At 45.0% G+C, this 21,282-nt stretch overlaps 1 long non-coding RNA gene across 1 annotated transcript in view; it reads right to left on the bottom strand.

The window, feature by feature from the left end:
• Positions 1-8,839: 8,839 nt before the first annotated feature.
• Positions 8,840-21,282, bottom strand: part of LOC128325384 (uncharacterized) — a 20,993-nt gene continuing 8,550 nt past the window's right edge. The window contains exon 4 of the long non-coding RNA XR_008307410.1: positions 8,840-9,202. This is a non-coding gene — a long non-coding RNA (uncharacterized LOC128325384). The remainder of the gene's footprint in view (positions 9,203-21,282) is intronic.

Here is a 21,282-nt window from a genome sequence, read left to right as displayed (position 1 = left end):
AGGCCTGGCGCGGCCTACTGAAGGCCTGGGGCGGCCTGCTGCCCTCACTCGATGCCGGGCAGCTTGGGCCTGCCGGGGCCTAGAAGCCCTTGTGTGGAGAGGCCCGAAGATCAAAGGCCGTTCCGAGGAGGACTTAAAAGCCTCTCCTGTGATCCCCCCAGAGCCCGTTACCACAGGCAGCCGGGCTACAGAGGCCCTGGCCGCCGAGCCGCTGCTCACTCGAAGGGCCGCTGCACTGCTCCCCGACGTTCCGCTCCCGTGGGCCTCCTGCTCCGGCTTCCGATTCGGGTACCCAGCCGGCCACGTGGAGGCCCCGAAGCCGAGCAGCAGCACATCCTTCCTTCTGCTCGGTCAGGGAAGGACTGAGCTGGCACAGGCCTGCTGCCGGTTCACTGCTGCTAGCCCCGCCTCTGACACGGAGCCGGGCCAATGGGAGCTAGCTCCCAGTGCCACGTGCTCCAGGGGGTGGGGCTGAGGGCAAACAAGCCGCGCAGCCTAGAGCGGCTGCGATCGGCTGGCTTCTGATAGATTTCAGCCACTTTTCCCCAGCAAAAGGAGTGCCATGTGGTAAGACTGAACTTGGAAAAATAAACTTTATCCTGACCTACCAAAAGAATTCTGGAAATAAAAATTCAAAATTATTGGCTAACAGGGGAAAAAAATGAATTGGCATAAATCAAACTCCTGTGACCAAAACTGTATAAAGTCACAGTGACAGAATTTGCACATAATGTGGAACCGTGGTTCCAATGGACCCGCAGTTCCGCTCCCCCTCCCCCCACTCTCCCATCTGAATTTGGACAGCAGCAAGCAAGACTGCAGCGAGGAGGGAGATTTGGCTGCCTGGACTTCCTTCTTGACTGAAGGGCAGCCCCAGAAGCCAACATCAGCCAGAGCGAGGGAGGCGCTTCCTCCCTCAACTCTGGTTGAGAAACAGCCAGACTGTGGTGCCTCATTCAGACAAAATGCTGGCACCACTAAATCGGCAGTCCAGGCAGTGAAACTCACTACAAACTGAAGGTACAAATCAGAGTCTGGAGAGGGAAACTGCAGGTCCATTTTCTATCATAACTGCAGTTGCCCGCATTTGGATGTACACAAATTGAAACTGGGGGCCCCTTCACCTCTGGTTTTGTGTTACAAGTGAATGAAACCAGTGATAAAATTGAAATGAGGTACACAAAACAAAAACAAAAAACATCAAAAATCATTCTGAGTACTTTTTTAGCTGCTTCCCTCAAAAACAAGAAGCAATCTTATGTATGTTTAACTAACTTTATTGAGAAACAACTCCATTTTTCTCCTCCTCCTTTCCCTCCCATTTTCTTTCTGACTCCACCCCTACACACACACACACACACACACACACACACACACAACTTTCTACAGGATCGCCAAAAGAACAAACATCTAATTAACAAAACAGAAAAGATTGCAAGATAGAATACAAATACTTTTCTTATTCATATGTGTTAGGACTGGGTTCCAGATGAAGTGCTCTTTAGATGGCAAAAAATAATTTGTGTATTTATTCACAAGGGGAACAATCCGGGGGCGGGGGGAGAGGATACAATGTAAGGCAATTATGAAATGTGGCATGGATATACCACATGCAACACTATATTAAGAGGTATATAAACTTACACAGTTACTATCAATAGTGCAAAATATTTTTGTGTCTCTATGAAGCTGAACCGCATAGAGACCAGGCCCGTAGGGAGGCCAGCCACTGCAGCCCCCCTGCCCTGCCCCACGCATCTGATGTCAGGTGCAGGGGGCAGGATTTTGCTCAGAAATGCCGCCCTCCATTTCCAAGCAGATTCCCAGCCAGCGCCACGTTCACAGCGTGGCCGGGAACGGCTCTCCCTGATTTAAAAGGCAGGGAGATTCATTCCCGACGGGGCTGGGAAGCCAGCGCTTGGCTGAGCAGCTCAAAATGGAGCTGTGTGGTAAAATTTCCAGCCCATTCCTAAAAACTACTCTGCAAGTTTGGAAGGCATCATGGTGGGGTGGTAATCCTCATATTCTTGGGAAAGGCTGTTTGGACAGTTAAATAGCTGACCATTACAGCTGAGACCTATCCTAATAAACTATCTAATAAACGGACAATAAGCTCCCTAAATACTGTAAACAGCCAACTAAAACAGTATGAAGATAGAAGGTCAGCAGGGGAAGGGGCACTTCCCAGTGTATTGCACAGAGTGCCACATGTATGACTATTTGCCCCATGGGCAGAAGTCATGGGTGTGTGCTTGGTGCAAGGAGTTCCTGGCTCTCAGGGAACAAATCAGTTCCCTTGAGACCAAGGTGGCAGATCTGGAGAAGCTCAGAGAGGCATGTGGACGAGACCTTCAGGGATGTGATAGAGGCATCCCACTCCAGGGCTGGTAGCTCCAATGCTGTCAGGGAGAATGAAGGTCTTGGGCAAGGAGGACATCGGTCTGAGGAAGAGGGAAATGCTCCTTTAGAAGGGACCCCTTCCGTGGATGATGAGCCCATATCCTCTCGCACAGGGGATACTCCTCTGGGGGGTGGGAGCCTCCTTGTAGTGGGTGATTCGATCATTAGAGGGATAGAGAGATGGGTTTGTGACCCGCGTGTTGACCGCACGGTGACTTGCCTGCCTGGTGCGAAGGTTGCGGACATCACACAGTGTCTAGTTAGGCTCTTAGGCAGTGCTGGGGAGGAGACAGCTGTTGTGGTGCACGTCGGCACCAACGATGTAGGGAAATGCAGTCGGGAGGTCCTGGAAGCCAAATTTAGGCTGATAGGTAGCATTTTGAAGTCCAGGACCCCCAAGGTAGCATTCTCAGAAATGCTACCTGTTCCACGAGCAAGTACAGTGAGACAGGCAGAGCTGAGGGGTTTCAATGCGTGGATGAGATGTTGGTGCCGGGAGGAGGGGTTTAGATTTGTTAGGCACTGGAACACATTTTGGGGCAAGCAAGGCCTGTACATAAGGGACAGGCTGCACTTGAACCAAGATGGAACCAGACTGCTGGCGCTTAAAATCAAAAAGGTTGCAGAGCAGCTTTTAAAATGACACCTGGGGAACAGCCGATGGTTGCTGGGCAGTATTCCGTTTGGCAAAAGCCATCCTTTAAAGTGTGAGGCTGCAAAGAATTCAGATAAAACAGAAGGGATAGAGCAGAACCGCATAAAGAGCAGATGGGAGCCTGTGCCAGCAGGTCAAAGAGTCAAAAGAAAGATAGCATACATCAGGTGAGAGATTCAGTGTATAGGTGCTTATATGCCAATGCCAGAAGCCTCCGAGCCAAGATGGGTGAGCTGGAGTGCTTGGTTGCTAACACAGAAATAGATATAGTGGGCATAACGGAAACATGGTGGAACAGTGAGAATCAGTGGGACACTGTTATCCCTGGGTATAAACTCTATAGAAAGGAAAGGGAGGGGCGCCTTGGAGGAGGGGTAGCACTGTATGTTAAAGAAGGGATAGAATCTAACCAGGTGGAAAACCTAGGTGGACTGGAGTCCTCCACAGAAACCCTGTGGGTGAATATACAAGGCCGGAAAGGGAGCGTGCTACTGGGGACGTGCTATCGCCCTCCAGATCATAATGCCAACAGTGACTGGGAGTTGCAGGAGGAAATCAGGGAGGCGTCAAGGAGAGGCAGGGCTGTAATTATGGGTGATTTCAATTACCCACAGATAGACTGGGTAAATTCACATTCAAGTCAGGACAAAGAGGTCAAATTTCTAGATACGCTAAATGACTGTGCCCTAGAACAGTTGGTCATGGAACCAACCAGAGAGAAGGCGACCTTGGATCTAATTCTGAGTGACACCCAGGACCTGGTGCATGATGTCAGTGTCATCAACCCTTTAGGGAACAGTGACCACAGTGCCATCAAATTCAGCATACATGCAGGGAGCGAATCACCAAGGATGTCTAACACAGACATTATGAATTTCAGAAGAGGAAACTTCTCCAAAATGAGGAATATGGTGAAAAGAAAGCTGAGCGGGACAATCAGGAGAGTCACTTCGCTCCAGAGTGCATGGAGTTTACTCAAAACCACAATACTAGAAGCCCAGTTAGACTGTATACCCAAAAGGAGGAAAGGTACCACTAAGTCCAGGAGGATGCCAGCATGGCTAATGGGTACCATCAAGGAAGCCATAAAAGGGAAGAAGACTTCCTTCTGAAATTGGAAGGCCTGTCCAAATAAAGAGAACAGAAAGGAACACAAACTGGCAAAAGAAATGCAAGGTGACAATAAGGGAGGCAAAAAGAGAGTTTGAGGAACATTTAGCCAAAAGTATCAAGGGGAATAACAAAAACTTCTTTAAGTACATCAGAAGCAGGAAACCTGCCAGGGAGGCAGTTGGACCATTAGACAATGAGGGAGTGAAAGGGATTATTAAGGAGGATATGGAGGTTGCAGAGAAGCTGAATGAGTTCTTTGCATCTGTCTTCACGGCAGAGGATACTGAGCATATACCTGTTCCTGAACCAGGCTTTTTAGGGATGGAGGCTAGAGAGCTGAGTCAGATAGAAGTGGCAAGGGATGATGTTCTAAACTGTCTGGAAAAACTGAAAGCTAACAAATCACCAGGGCCAGATGGAATCCATCCAAGAGTCCTCAAAGAACTCAAATGTGAAATTGCCGACCTCCTTGCTAAAATATTTAACTTATCCCTGAAATCAGGCTCTGTACCAGAGGACTGGAGAGTAGCAAATGTAACTCTGATTTTCAAAAAGGGATCCAGGGGCGATCCGGGAAATTACAGACCGGTTCGCCTAATGTCCGTTCCAGGCAAATAGATGGAAAGCATCCTCAAGGATACAATTGTAAAGCACATAGAAGAGCAGGCCCTGCTGGGAGAGAACTAGCATGGCTTCTGCAAAGGTAAATCTTGCCTCACCAACCTTTTGGTCTTCTTTGAGAGTGTCAACAAGTGTGTGGATCAAGGTGATCCAGTTGACATAGTCTACCTGGACTTCTAAAAAGCTTTTGACAAAGTTCCTCATCAAATACTCCTGAGGAAACTTAGCGGTCATGGTATAAGGGAACAAGTACATGTGTGGATTGCTAACTGGTAGAAACACAGGAAACAGAGGATAGGTATAAATGGAGAGTTTTCACAATGGAGGGAAGTAAGAAGTGGGGTCCCCCAGGGATCTGTACTGGGACCGGTGCTTTTTAATTTATTCATAAATGATCTAGAAGCAGGGGTAAGCAGCAATGTGGCCAGATTTGCAGATGATACTAAACTCTTCTGGGTAGTGAAATCCAAAACGGATTGTGAGCAGCTCCAAAAGGATCTCTCCAACTGGGGGAGTGGGCGACAAAATGGCAAATGTGGTTCAATGTTAGCAAGTGTAAAGTGATGCACATTGGGACAAAAAACCCCAGCTTCAAGTATATGCTGATGGGATCCGAGCTGTTGGTGACGGACCAGGAGAGGGATCTTGGGGTCGTGGTGGACAGCTCGTTGAAAGTGTCGACTCAGTGTGCGGCAGCTGTGAAAAAGGCAAATTCCATGCTAGGCATCATTAGGAAGGGGATTGGAAAAAAAATGGCTAACATTATAATGCCCTTATACAAAACTATGGTGCGACCACACTTGGAGTACTGCATACAATTCTGGTCACCACATCTTAAAAAGGACATTGTTGAACTGGAGAAGGTACAGAAGAGGGCAACCAAGATGATCAGGGGCCTAGAGCACCTTTCTTATGAGGCAAGACTACAACACCTGGGGCTTTTTAGTTTAGAAAAAAGATGACTGCGGGGAGACATGATAGAGGTCTATAAAATCATGCATGGTGTGGAGAAAGTGGATAGAGATAAATTCTTCTCCCTCTCCCATAACACTAGAACCAGGGGTCACTCCATGAAATTGATTGCCAGGAGGTCTAGGACCAACAAACGGAAGTACTTTTTCACACAACGCGTGATCCACTTCTGGAACTCTCTACCACAGGATGTGGTGACAGCCAACAACCTGGATGGCTCTAAGAGGGTTTTGGATGACTTCATGGTCTATCAATGGCTACTAGTCGGAGGGCTGAGTGCTACCTCCAGCCTCAAAGGCAGGATGCCTCTGAGTACCAGTTGCAGAGGAGTAATGGCAGGAGAGAGGGCACACCCTCAACTCCTGTCTGTGGCTTCCAGTGGCATCTGGTGGGCCACTGTGCGAAACAGGATGCTGGACTAGATGGGCCTTGAGCCTGATCCAGCAGGGCTGTTCTTATGGTCTTATGTTCTTAATCGCCAGTCTCCTCTCTTATGCCATTTTAGATCATCTGCTTTTTTATGACCCCAGTAAATACTGTATAGCTTTTTTGAGAACTAGCAATCCAACAAGTTATATAGAGCAAGGCTTTTGTATGAAAATCAAACCCCAATCTCTGGCTCATAAATACAAGAAAAATTGCAGGGTACCAGAGTAAACTGATTCAAATCCACCAGGTAATCCTTTTGCATGAAACTGAATTGCCAGATCTCTGACAAGTTTCTTTACTCTCAGCTTCATCAAAGACTAAGAATCTGGTGCCAAAAGCCTATCAAACTTTGCTTGCAGAAAATAGGCATGGATAGTCTGAGGTTGGTGTGGCAGAAGGATTTTGAATCTGATCAAAATATGCAGATCAAACTGTATGGGTGATGGCATGAAAACATACGTTAGGATCTGTGTAATGTTTAAAGTGAAATAAAATTATGTCTGCTGGAAAATGTAGTAATTGACCAAGAAGTGGGGAGTTAAGAGTGTGATGATATTCAGAGCAGGTTCGTATAACCACATATGTACTCCTTTCTTTCATTCTGGTTGGAAGGTAAATAAAGTGGTTTGGAGTTTTGCTGTATGTTCGCTTGCTGGTTCATTGCGGATATAGCAATCTGTTCCAGCCCATATTAGAGAGAATTCTATAAAACCGATACATGGGTGGCATTTCATGCTTATTAAATTGCACTATATCACAAGAACAGCTGAACTGACATGCTAGCAAGGGTACTTACTGAAATGTTCACACTTCCCCATGTGGTGGCAATGTGATGAGTTGAGCTGAGTTGTGGAGCAAGCCCCACCGCCCGAGAATAAAAGAATCATAAAACAGAACACATGACCTGATCCCAGACTTGCATTACTGTTTGTCTTTGAAGGGAATTCTAAAGAACTGCTACTTAAAGGATTGATTATTTTTCTGCTGGTTGCTGCATGTCAGGAAATAGTGTAACCCTGGAGGACTTTTCCCCTTTGCTAAGCAGGGTCCACCATTCAGGTTGCAACTGAATGGGAGACGACATGTGAGCTCTGTAAGATATTCCTCTCAGGGGATGGGGCCGCTCTGAAAAGAGCATCTGCATGTTTGTAGGCAGAAGGTTCCCAGTTCCCTCCCTGGTGTCTCCAAGATAGGTCTGAGAGAGATTCTTGCCTGCAACCTTGGAGGAGCTGCTGCCAGTGTGTGTAGACAATACTGAACTAGTTGGACCAATGGCCTGACTCGGTATATGGCAGCTTCCTATTTTTCTATGTCTACATCCCATTTCATTGTTGGACCGTGGTCTCAAAGAGTTTGGAGGGTGGTACTCTCAGAAAAATTAACTTGCCAGATTTGTGCCACCAGAAAGCTTGCTGAAATGGACTCATCCTTTCTGCTTGGCACCACCACATTATTTATTGACCAACAAGAGCAATCTAAGAAAACCACCACTTCTGCTGCTTTCTGAAATCCCATGCTTCAGTGACAGTCAGTGACTGAGTGCATCTCTTCTCCCAACCTCTGGCTCTTTGATCTTTCGTAGAGGATGGATGAAGTGCTAGACACCCAAAACACATTGGCTGACATTCCAACACCAACATTAGCGGCCAGTCAGGACTGCAGCACAATGAGGTTTCCAATGGAAGTAGTGCTGCACAGATGCTAGTTTAAGTTGTTACGCAACTGTACGGTTGCATAACACCATCAGGGCTGCCTTTCATGTTGTGTAGCAGCCCCAGCAGGTCTCTAACATTGGTGTAGTGCTGTAGTGTAGTGTCAGCTGCCAAGACTCCTACAGGCAATTTAGATATGCATATATATATTATGTGGGAACTCTAGATTTTAAAGTAGTTTGCTTGGGGTGAGGTTACATGAAAACTCTATGGTGGGTCTTGAATATGTGTCTGCTGTTTCACATGTGCTAGTCATCCCTTGATGTTGTAGTCATTAACTGATCAACATGCAGGTATGAGCTTACCTTAAGAGCTTTGTGACTACAGCTGTTTGCTTGGAATGGAAAAGCATAAACATGAAAGTGCTAGAGGTGGCAATGACCCCTTACACACACGCGCACACGCGCACACACACACACGCACACACACAGTCTCTCTGGAGGAAATGAAAGTACCTAAAACTAGCTCAAAGAAAGTCCCTACGTTTCCTTTTTCTTAGGGTCACACACACGGACTCTATGAAAGAGGAAGCCATTCTGAGCTTAGCACAATAGGTTAAGTTCAGGGTTGGTCACCATCCCCTGGAATGATACCTGCGGCTGGCTATTGTCATTGGCAGGATACGGATCAATGGTCTGTGCTGACAAATGAAAAATCTTAGAACCAGTTCTTTTCTGGGTGAACCTAAGCCACTTGATACCAATGATAATCAAGCCCACCCACCAATGTCCTTTTCAACTGCCCTTGGAGGAAGTGTACAGAGATGACTGGAGGCGATGAGCTTCCTCCCAAGGAATATTTGCCTTTATCCCAGCCGTACATGGGCCAAAACAATAGACAACATTAAAATGCAAAACAAAGATGGCAAACAAAGCAGAAGGGTCAATGATCCAATGGCAAGAGGAAACAGAACAGTGAAAATGGTGTGTGCCAGGACATTGGTTGGTACTATATAAATAAAATAGCTTTGCCATCTGTTTTGTTTGGACATCCTGCCTGTTTCAGTCCATGTTCTATGTCATATCTGAAAGAGAAAATGACTCTCTGTACCAGCTATAGATAAATATCTTTATCCAAATGGATACATATCTTTGTATCACTGAAACTGGGCCATGTATTGATACTACAGCTACTAAGGCTGTAGTCAACCTCTAGTCAATTTCCCAATGCATAGCAAGTGGGCCATTATTTTTAATACAAACACTGTGGTTTATAAGCACAATGTTAAGAGAGAGATTTGATTCCCCCTTCTCTCACACATGGGAGGGGATGCTCCTTCTGAGATGATAGCAGGCATCATCTGAAAAAAAATAAGAAATATGCAGATTTAATTACTGATTATTCAACTAAAATTCAAGTCTTAATCAACTAAGATTGCTTTAGCTGGCTGACAGCCCCAACTGCTACATTTATTGTGAAATATAAAATAAGAGCATGATTGCAAATAATGTTAAAACATACTGAGGCTGTACACATGAGCACCCAAACCCAGGCTCGGGCTGCCCAGCCTGTGGATGGCTGCCCATGTACACCACTGGGATCGGGTCTGAGCATAGCATTGCCCTTGCGGGTAGCCCAAATTTTTACCCCGGCCTTTAGCCAGGGTTTAAAGGTGTGAGTGCACCTTTAACCCTGGTGCTGGGGTCATGTGTATGCTAGGATAGCATGCAGCCCAAGCATATACAGAGTCAGGGGAATCCCCCAATGCACTGTGCTCATTGTGTAGTGCATTATGGGATTCCTGGAGGCTGGGAAAACAAGTCCCAGCCTCCAATTATCTGTGCTGCCGGCAGCAGCACAGATGGTTTGGTCACCCAGTGGTGGGTGCCCCAAAGAATTCAGCCATTGTCATATGAGGGGAAGATAGGTTAATCCCTGCCTTCCCCCATGCCCACCTGGTTGTGTGACTAGCCTTACTGGTTGAAATCCTGACTACCACTGCATGCATGTTTCTAACATCAGTGCGCATGCAGCAATAGCCCATCTCTGTTCCAAAGCATGAATGCCCTTGTGCAAAAGTGTGATTACTGAGGGTCAGCAGTGTGTTCCTGCTCTAATAGAGCACTTTTGGAGTGTGAGGAAAGCTCTGAAAGTATTTGTGCTCTTGTGCAAGAGCACCTGTATTTGGAAGTGTGGGGACTTGCACAGAGAAGTTAGAAACACACATGCAGTGGTAGGATGTCAGACGTTAGGCTTATTCACACAACTATTAAAATCATGTTTGGATTACCCTGTTTTTCAGGATTGTGAAAACCCATGCACATTCCTCCAACCCAGGTTGCTCAAAGCCAGCCTTTGTACCCTGCTCTTAACCAAGGTAGGAGGAGACTCTCCTAACTTGCTTTTCTGCTCATGTGGATCCATCAACCTCTTCTAGCAGCCACTAGGACCCAGCAGGCCTGGAAACAATATAGAGCTGTGGCTTCAGGAGCTGCCATCCATGGATGTGCCACTCTGCAAAGATGACATGACACTATGATCTTGTAGCTGGAGCAGCTTCTAGGGATGTGCCTGAACCATGGATCAAGCACTTTTTTGGAAATGGGACTGGAACTTTAAGAACCTGCTCTCCACTGCCCCATCAGGGAGCTTCATGGGGCAGTGGAGAACAGGTAAGGACCTGCTCTCCTTTTTCTTGAAGTTCCTGTTCCCCTTTCAAATAAAGTGCCCATGTTTTGGGCACATCCCTAGCTGTTTCAGCAGTGTTGGGTCCACCTCCTGCTCCTTCATGGTCAGAGGCTGATGTCATTAGGCCTGGCAGTGCAAAGCATTCTGGGAAGGTATGGAAGCCCTGGAGAATGATCAGCTCCTGATTTCACCACTGGATGCTGGCTCTGACTTAATAGTGTGTTTCCTGGGTTTGCTGACCCAAACGGACATTATTTATAAATAATTTCTCCTTGTAAAAGAATTTCCCTTAATAGGGTAGGAGCTTTCCAACCCAACCCCAAGTTGTCTTGTGAACAGGCCTAATGTATTTCCCCCAACATAACCTTCAGTTTATCCAAGAACTAGCTTCTGAACCCTGCGGACTCTTTCTTGATCTCTACTGAAATCTCCCCCTCACACATGGGAATATGGACTGGCACCTACAGATCCGGGTAAGAGGAGGCCTCTTCCATCAGGCTAGAAGTCAAGCCAAAATCAAATAATCAGGTAAACTAGTATGCTTAGTGTTAAGCCACTCAAAGTGCAATTTAGAAACAAGAAACATACCAACACTGAGAATGCCCCCACTACCAAAAGAGAGCCCTTTGGGGGAAGAAATGTGCCAGTCTGCAAAATCAAGATGTTGTAAACCATCCAGAGACGTAAGTTTTGGACGGTATAAAAATGTTTTAATAAATAAAAAATAAATAAATAAGATGTTCATTCAGTTTATTCAGCACCAGCTAAATAATATCTGCCAGCAGTTTCACACACACACATCGCATTTTTTTGCAAGTTACCTCTTATCTCTGAAGAGTACCCTGCACCATGATAGACAGTGACACAGCCATGCAAAACATTTTGCCTCCAATATGTAGATATCAGAAGACAAGGACTGCTTGGCTTTGATGCTCAGCCAAACAAGCCTCTTGAAAGGAAAAGTCAGTCACAGCCATTCACGTTGCAATTTACTTGACTTGTCTGCAAGATTTAGCTGCCTATATTATCAGGCTATTAACTGCGTGCACTTGAGTGTTTTCTTTACATTAAAGCATTAGCCATGCACGCAGAGGAGTGCCTACCTTCTAAAAATACACAGCTTAGATAAAAGCACCAGTAACAAAAACCCTTAGACAACTGAGCAGTCCACTAAGGGAGATTGCTGAGTGCTCCGGGCTGTCATCCTATGCAAAGTTATGTGGGAGTCGGCCCTCTTTGGCTCAATGTTGATTTCCAAGCGAACACCTCTTTTAAAAATCTGTCATGGGTGGTTTGATGGAACTAGTCCTGCTGCTGAGAACACCGAAGTGGACAAAATGGTTAGGGGGAAAGCCTCTTAATTTCAGTTCTAACATGGTCAGATTCTTAGCTTGCTCAACCGTTGTAACCATGGCTCACAGCACTCAGCAAAACCAACAGCCCAATGCCTTACTTTTGATATCTGTTTTATTAGAATTTTTAAGCCACACTATCTACACGTTCTTAGCTCTCATCAATATTCATGGCATATATGAACCACCTCTATTCAGACAGTAGACTCGTTCACATGACCATCTGGGGAGCGGGTAGGGGTCCATGCAAGCTCCTACCTCATCAGTAACACAAGTCAAGAGCAGCTCTGTTTGGGTCTGCAAGCCCAAGAAACAGACAAGCATGGCAGCCACTGGGCGTATTGATAATAATTTAAAAATATTAAAATATTTTAAAATTAATGAACCAGAACTTTAATGTTTGTAGATCTACAAAGAAGTGCCTAGTTTGAAAAATGTGAGAACTGATGCAAGGGTCCGAGTTTTGATATCAGTCATTAAGATGCCCACTGTCCAATACTATATTATTACTAAGCTGTCCACCAAACGGAGGGAAAGTGTATGGAAATGTAGCCAAAGACATGGTAAGTAATGCTGGTCAAAACATCCTTTTCCTGTTCTCAGCTGTGTTTGGGTTACCTTTCACCCTCTTGAGTTGTCTTCTTTTGTAGCAAGGGTCCTGTACCTTTAAGAACTGCATAACCAGCAGAAATTCAATAGCTGCTGTTTCCCCCATCCCTTTGGCACTGCTCTTCCACAATCAGCTGGAAGCAGATTTAAAACTGTGGTTCTACTCTGCCCTTTACACAGTGTTATTATATTCCCCACAAAAATCCTGTAGCGTCCATCTGCATAGACAAGATCATAAGTATGTTTACTCCTCTTTAATTCTAGAAAGCGTCTGTAGGATTGCAGTCTTCACTCAGCAAAGACCTCCCTGTTTGGTGTGGTTTAATAGCTCCTGCTGCTTCTGTCCATTGACATAACAGAAAGAAATCAACACTTCAATTAGTAATTTCTTGAGCTAGCTCCCTCCTGTCCCTTGGCATTAGTGAAATCAGCCATTTATTTAGTTGTATCCTCTTTGTAGCTAAATCAATTCCATTGTTTGCCGATTCCTTGTGAAAATTATTTGAATTAGCATAATCATACAAGAAAGAAAGTATATTGTTTAATTAAAAAATAAAAATTAAGGGCTTTTTCTTTTTTCTTCTTTTCCCCTAGTTATATTCACATGTGTTATTATAATCCTTGATCATGTTTATGCACTGTAATCTTGCAATAAAAGGGGGAAATACTGTATATATATATTTTTAAAAAAAACCAAAGTGGAACATGGTAATGGCAGTGCAGCCAAGACATGCAGCACAAGCAATGCAGACTGACAGGGCATTACCAGCCATGGCGCCATCAGCGCATTCACACTAGGTGCATCAACAGCACGGAAACTCCGGAATGCAACAATTTGGCAATAATGTCATCTGGATTCTGCCTGATAACAGAGAACAAATGCTGTCAATTCCAAACAAAAGGGCTAATTTGGAAGCAGCTTTCATCTTCATGCTTTGATATGCCAATTTGTTAGAGCTGCTGCTTCTGAGGATACATTTTCATAGAGGACTTGTTTGTTTATATGTGTATAAATTAATAGCCAAAGTTACAAGTTGCCAGATTTTGAACTACCCCTTGTAGTTGTTCCTTTTGTAGCAGTTTGAGCTGCAGCAATTAGTGATAATCTTTAGATGCCCTGAAAAATATTACCCTCTGATTTCTGCATATCAGATCTCTGTAAAGGCCCAGTAGCCAGGCAGGTAGACTTCTTCCACCCTGTTGGCAACTTTTCTGAAATAGAGATATATGGAAGAATACAGCATGGATATCATTAACTCAGGGACGTATCTAGAGTAGGGCAGGCAGGGCACGTGCCCTGGGCGCCACTTGAAGGGGGCGCCATTTTGTAAAAAAAAAAAAATTAATTAAAATGGCTGCCGAAAACAAAATGGTCACCGTGCATGCTCAAATGGCCTCTGTGAGGCCCTAGGTCAAGCCAGGCATTGCAGAGGCCATTTAAGCATGCGCGGTGGCCATTTTGTTTTCAGTGGCCATTAAAAAAAAAGATTATTTTTTAAAATGGCCACCGCACATGCTCAAATTGTACCTGCAAGGCCCTAGAGGCCAGTGGTGGGAGGGGGAACCTTTGTAACCACCCCCACAGCCTTTAGGAAGCCCCCCCAAAGGGAATACAGGTTAAAAAAATTAAAAAAATTAATATAATATAAGACACTGTACACATATTCAGATTGGCACTATGTACAGAGAATCAGGGCTTGTGAATACTGAGCTGACGCTTATGACCTAGGATTATATTCATTTGCTCTTACTTTGCTTCTTGTGATAAGAGAGTTAAATGTGATGTCTTGCTATTATGGCTGTTAATGGTGAGTTTGTCTTTGAATCAGTGTGAAATCCTTAATATTAAGGCCCAGTGGGAGTTTCTTGCTCTCTTTCATTTTAACTGTCTTTCTGAAATACTAGAATATATTCCAAGCAGTGACAGTTTACTCTGCATATCCTTTAATTATTTTCAGAGTATCTGGGAAAAGTCAAATTCTCCATTGATTTTTGAAACTTATGTAATGGTGATGCTACAATGCATAACAGAGAATTAGACAGACACTTCTATTTAATTTTCCAAGTACACCTCCACATAGTATTTGGGTATTTCATGAGCCCCAGCATACTGAAATTTGTAGTTTTCCAGCATTTTTTGGTCTGGCTACGTCTACTGCTAAATAGTTTTTGAAAGATTAAAAGATTAACGAGCCTGACTTGTATTTTTCAGCTGGTATTATGGTAAAGTTATCTGAAAGATGGGTGTCAGATGCTTCGACAGGGGGGCGCAATTTCAGTGCTTGCCCTAGGCACTATTTTCCCTAGATACGCCTCTGCAAAAGATTTTTCCCCTCATCACAGAAGTAGCTTCTGCAATCTTCTATGTGCTCCCATCCCCTCATTTCAGATGTTACATTGCTCAGAAGAATGCAGGGGTGTAGCTATAATTGAATGGATGGGTTCAGAGAACCTGGGGGCCCCAGCTCCTGAGGGCCCCACCAGCTCCACTCCTCCCTATTTTCTTCATTATTTGTCTCACTCTGAGGGGGCCACTGGGGAGAAGGGCGAACACAGGCCCCCTCTCTCCTAGCTACACCCCTGGCCTGTATTATAATCCTTAGATTGCTAGTGGAAGGACTGAGATGAGCATCTTATCCTTAGACCATCTGCTGAGTTGATGGTCAAAGTGAATTTGAAATGGAGGCCTCTCCTTCTGCTCATCCTCACTCCAAGGGGCCACCAGGGAGAGGGGAGAACACGCCCCCCCTCCCTTAGCTATGCCTGAAAGAACAGGCCACCTGTATGAGCAGCAATATAGCAGGTTTAGCTGAATATCAAGTTCAAATAACTGCTCATGAAATCATTAGCACACTGGAAAACACAAAGGGGAAGACCAGTCTATTGTCTGCTCATATCACAACAGTCCAAACATGCAAATGGGGATAGTTCTGGGGGATGATTGGTCTATTATGTCACAATTGGACTTCACTCTGCTTTGAGCACTTGCTTCTTCTTGGGGAGGATCTGTCTCTCTGATAAAAGGTTCCAGACAGGGCCAGCCTCAAGGGTGGGCAAACCAGGTAGTTGCCCACAGCACACACTTGAAATGGATGCCAGCCTGAGCCTGGTGACTCACTGTTTGTTGAGTGTACTGTCTGCAGTCAGCTAGGAAGAAGAAAAAGCAGTGTCCTTCACCTTTTATTCAAAGTTCTACAGATTGATTGGAAACCAACTGCAAAAATGAACTTCCATCAGTTACTATGGGGGACACCAAAGACCAGGGTGCTATTTAACCTAGGGCCAGCCCTGGTTCCAGATCCCCTAAACTCAGTAGTTCCTGCCCCTCTCAGCTTTTTTACAGTACCTCTCTTGCCTGCAGGGGTGTAACTGTTTAGGACAGGGGTTCTTAACCTGGGGTCCATGGAGAAGGTCCATGGGAAACCTTTGACGCATTGATGCATTCCTGGTGAGCCAGAATAAAGTGCATGAGGGACGTTACAGGAAGATTCCATTTCCAGAGCGATATTACCCTTGTGACTCTTGGCAAATAGAAACAACTGAGCATGTCCTCCTTTGGTGCTCGTTTTACAAGGATGTCTGCTCCACCCTCATTCTACAACTATTACGTAAGTATCCAGATCATACAGACCAATTTTACACCTCCCTACTGCTTTCTGACTCCAACTCCGACATAATCTACTGACGGACGCACCTAGGTGATTTTGACACCCGGACCAGCCCTTCACCGAGGGGCCCCTGCAGGCCCCCGAAACCTACTTTTGGGGGCCTCCTGTGGCAAACCTACATAGTTTGGTTATTTTTTCAACCAAAGCTGCTGTGCAGCCAAAGGGTGGTTGCCGGGTGTGTGTGTGTGTAGCCGAGCAGTCGATCTCCTCCTCCCCTGGCAGCGGCAACAGCAATGGCGGGGGAGCAACTGCTGGTCATGTCCTCTTGGCCCACCAGCTGTAGTGAACTGCGAGGTGTGCCTGCACAGTTCAAAGGAGGATTGTCGCAAGCCTGTGGCATCACAGGCTTGCGACGATCTTCCTCTGAACTGTGCAGGCTCACCTCGCAGTTCACTACAGCCACTGGGCTGAGAGGACATGCCCAGTGGTTGCTCCCACTGCCACTGGCGCTGGTGCCAGGGGGGAGGAGGAAGTCGACTGCTCGGCTTACCCCCTCCCCCTGCAACTACCCCTCAGCCGCGAGGCAGCTTTGATTTAAAAAACAAACACCAACTAGTTTCGCCACGGTGGGCAGTTGCGGGGTGGCTCTAGGAGTTTCCCCTGACATTTGGAGGGCCCCCCCGGACCTTGAAGGCCATGAACCGGGGCCCCAAGATCCGGGGGTTAGAGCGCCTCTGCCTACCGAGTTGCCAGGTTCTGCGCGGCAGCAATTAAAATCCAGCGGTTGCCATCCTCCTGTCCAGCAACTGACTTTATGGACTAATCTCACCATGCCCTCTGCTTGCTGCCTCAGAGCAATTCATAGCAGCCCTGCCTGCACTCCTACTGCTCTACAACGTTACAGTGTTCTGGTTTGTTACCCTGTCCTAAAACCTATAATGACTATAGTTGCCCCTGTATAATTGTATATTCCTTTTAATAACTTTAAAAAATGCCTCTTATAGGACTTTATAATGCTTTTATGCCTCTTTCTATGATGCTCTTAATTTTATTTTTACGCTTGATTTTTTAAATAGCTTTTTAGTATATGCTTGTGTTGTTATCCATCCACAGGCTTTTAATATTTACTCTTTTATAACCATAGTTTTATTTTGAATTTTACTTCTATTTTTGGTCTCTTATAGCCTTTAAAGAGGTTGGTATCTTGTGTTTAGTCATTCATCCACAGGCTTTTACTATTTGTTCTTTTATGTAATCACCTTTTTTACTTTATGCTGGTCTAAGACTGTAATAAAGAATGACTGATTAAAGTTCTTGAAAATAACTTTTTGAAAATAACTGCTTTGAAAAAGTTCTTGAAAATAACTGTTTTGAGTACTTATTTTTTCTCTCTCATTTTTACCCTATGAAAATCTATAAATCAGGTAGGGGTCCATGAGTAATACTTGAGGGGGTATGAGTGATACTTGAGTAATATTTGAGGGAGTAATATTTGAGGGCGTCTGCAAGTTCAAAGAGCTTAAAAACCTCTGGTTTTGGATGAGGAAAGTAAATACACTCATGCATAGACAGCTAGAATACTATCATGCACAATTATTTTAATATTCATAAATACAGAGCTTTACAGAACAATGTATTTTTTATTGTTGTTGTTGTTGTTTACACAGTCAGACAGGTGTTATTGACTGGTTTGTTTTATCCAGACATCGAGTCCTTCCCAAGGACCTGGGATGCCAGAATTCTGTTATCAATATTGTTGTTGTTACTATTATTATAGACATTGTCGCAAAATATAGGCTGTTCCCAGTAAAGTTGCATTTTGTAGTTGTCTGATGGTGATCTCTGTGGCCCCTATGGTGTTGAGGTGCTCTTCAAGGTGTTTTGGAATTGCACCTAGGGTGCCAATTACTACTGGGATTATTTTGGTCTTCTTCTGCCACAGCCTTTCAATTTTGATTTGTAGATCTTGTATTTTGTTGTTTTTTCTATTTCTTTTTCTTCTATTCTGCTTTCCCCTGGTATTGCTATGTCGATTATTCTGACTTGTTTTTCTTTCTTCTCGACTTATATCTGGTGTATTGTGTGGCAGATGTTTGTCTGTTTGTAGTTGGAAGTCCCATAATATTTTTGCATCTTCATTTTCGACAACTTTTTCAATGTTATGGTCCCACCAGTTTTTGGCTACAGGTAGCTTGTATTTTTTGCAGACGTTCCAGTGTATCATTCCTGCTACCTTGTCATGCCTTTGTTTTTTATTATTATTGTTGTTGTTGTTTGTTGTTGTTGTTGTTGAAAGAAAACAGGTCTTTATGCTAAGGAACTCACCATTTACATTGTGAAGGAGGGACAGGAAGAAAGGGAGACAAAAGGATAACATGGGACAAATGTGAACAGTAAAGGCCTGGGAACCTGTGTGGTGTGGAGGCTAAAGTGTTGGACCAGGGAGTACTGGGTTCATGTGTAAAGTCAGCTATGACCCCTGCTAAGGAGAAAGACTCTTTTAAAAGCAGTAGTTCTCTTATATTTAGCAGGGGGAGAACAAATGTCCTGCTCCAAGCTCTAGTATAGTGGCTCTTGCTAGTGGCTGTTGCTGGTGTCTCTGTTGTGTTTCATGATTGTGAGCCCTTTGGGGACAGGGAATCATCATATCGTTGTTGTTATTTCTATGTAAAATGCCTTGAGAACTTTTTTTGGTTGGAAAACAGTAGACTTGTAGAGAAGGGAAATTTTGCAGCTGCAAGGTGCTGCAGTGACAAGAAAAGCTGCACTTTCGATACAGGTGGCAGTTCCAGTAGAAATTAGAACAAAAACGGTTTTGAGTATCCTTTTGGGTGGTACAAAAGTGTCTAGAATAAAAGGAGGATTGAATAATCTTATTCATTAAGGATATGTTTATAGTCTACTTTCCAATAAAAATGTTCTCAAAGCAGTATACCTAGCTTTCCCCCTTTTTTGGCTGAAAGGGGAATTCCTGTATTAACACACTGGATCATCTGTTGTTGACCCTAGGAAGTCCAGGCTGTGGCTTCAGGTTCCTGGCCTACCTCTAAAAATAAACCAGGTGGTGGCAATGAAAACCCCCTTTTAGGAGGAGTCTGGGGATGCAAAGGCCGAAATGTTAAGGTCTTGCATGCCCCAGGCCTCCATCTTTTCCTTCCCAGGGGGCTTTAAGAGGAACAGAGCCCTGTCAAGCTCCATCACCATCTTGGAAGGTGTCCATGGAGCACTAGGAAGTGTAGTCCTTCCCAGTGCTTTCCCATAGAGCGCTATAAAAAAAGCCCTGCGAAAGACTATATTTCCCAACATGCACACCTTCAAAGACAGGGTTGTCCAGAGCATCCTGGGACCCCAGTAAGTGTCCACTCAAAATGAGTACAATTTCTACAACTTTATAAAGCTTTGTTTTACTTCCAAGGCATGCAGATGACTTACACTTGGAAGTTAGTGCTTGCAGAAGGTTTGTAGTTCAAAATGGAGAAGAATGTCCAGGAGACAAATGGTTGAAAGTTGTGTAATATGGAAAGATAATTGCTAGGTGAAAAGATTTGTGGCTCTAACAATAGGAATGTGTTCCAGTAAGCATAAAGCCTTCATCCTGCAAAGCCCAGGAATCACAAAGACTGAGCCAGCTCCATTTGTAGGATTGGACAGCCAAAGAGCAGGGCACCTCCAATTAATCTTTGGCACATGGATTGCCTTTAAGACTCGATTAGAAGATTCCTGCTTACACATTCAGGCACCCTTGCCTTGGCTAGTGCTATAAAAGACTAGTACATAATAGCATAACTCAATATTTGCATGCTTTCTATGGCCAGGTTCAGATGTAACACAGAACTACAGGTCCAATGGACCCAGGGTTCCACGCCCTCCCCCCACTTGTGGGAGCTGACTGTGCTGGCTTCCTGCTTTCCTGAAGGACAGCTCACGCAACCAATAGCAGCTGGAGTGAGGGAGGTGCTTCCTCCCTCAACTCCAGTTTGGGACAAGGCTAACAGTGGTGCCAGCATTCAGATGTAAGGTTGGCCCTGTCAAGCCAGAGGTTGGGACAACAAAACTTAGAGAGAACCAAAGGTAACAAATGGAGTTTGGGGACGGAAATTTTTTTGCTTTAACAGCAGTTTGCCACATTTGGATGTTCAGTTAGCAAAACCAGAGGTGAACGGACCTCCAGTTTCATGTTACGTCTGAACCTGGCCTATACCTGTAACACTCCTGTGGCAACCCAGGTGCTGAAGCTTGAGAGAGTTCCATTTCCCTTAATGGAGCCTCATTGGCTCTGGGCAAAGGGAAGCATTGCACAGTGGGAACAGTTGCCTCTGAACAGTGCCAAGCAGACTTTGTGGAGTATCCAGCTTAACAAACAATTAGGGAGCCACACCTATGGTTAATGGGATCTCCACTGTCTCCCAGGTCTTATAATGAAGAACACTAGGCTAGAACATCTCTGCACTACTCTCCTCTTCTTCTGTTCCTTCTTCTTCTTCCTCCTTTTCAAAGTCAGTGAGCAGAGCAGGGGAGGAGGAGCAGCAGGCACCTCCAAAAAAACTGAGGTGACCAACTACCTCCATTTGTCTTATGCACAAGAAATTGTCCCCACATCCAGTCTCAAGAAGACACAGAGACAGTTATGTTGGATGAAAGGGCCACAACTTTATTAATAAATCAAATAAGTGAACTGTGTGTGGATCAAACTCCACCCCCCTATAGTGTGGGCCTATCAAAGGCCGGTTTCAGACCTAAATGTCCTTCCTTGTGCCTTAAATGGACAACACACCCTGACTCAGGATAGAAGCAGGTTAAATCCGCTTCCTCCCCTCCATTGCCAACCCCAAAGGGGTCAGGTTAACTTCTAGGGCTATAACACACACACACACACACACACACACACACACACACACACACACCAAGCTATGGAGTCCTTAAGGTTTGTGAAGCCCTGAAACAAGTTTCGTGGCAAATCAAATCCCTTAGCCGCAAAGCCTCTAAGGACCGATTGACCAATCTACTCGTTTTAACTGCCCAAGGGTGCTCACTGACTAACCCAACTAGATCTCCACCCAGCCCACACTGTACCTGCCAACAAGGAAGGTCAGCCTAGCTTGACCTTCCTGCCCCACAGCCCTCCAAAACCACAACAAGCTGCATCCGAAGATTAGCCAGATAGATATCACACCCAGCCGTGG

This window comes from Hemicordylus capensis, chromosome 4 (assembly GCF_027244095.1).
Source record: "Hemicordylus capensis ecotype Gifberg chromosome 4, rHemCap1.1.pri, whole genome shotgun sequence".
In the NCBI taxonomy this organism is placed as follows: domain Eukaryota; kingdom Metazoa; phylum Chordata; class Lepidosauria; order Squamata; family Cordylidae; genus Hemicordylus; species Hemicordylus capensis.
Note: the sequence above shows the minus strand (reverse complement) of the source record. Positions and strands in the feature narration are given on the sequence as shown.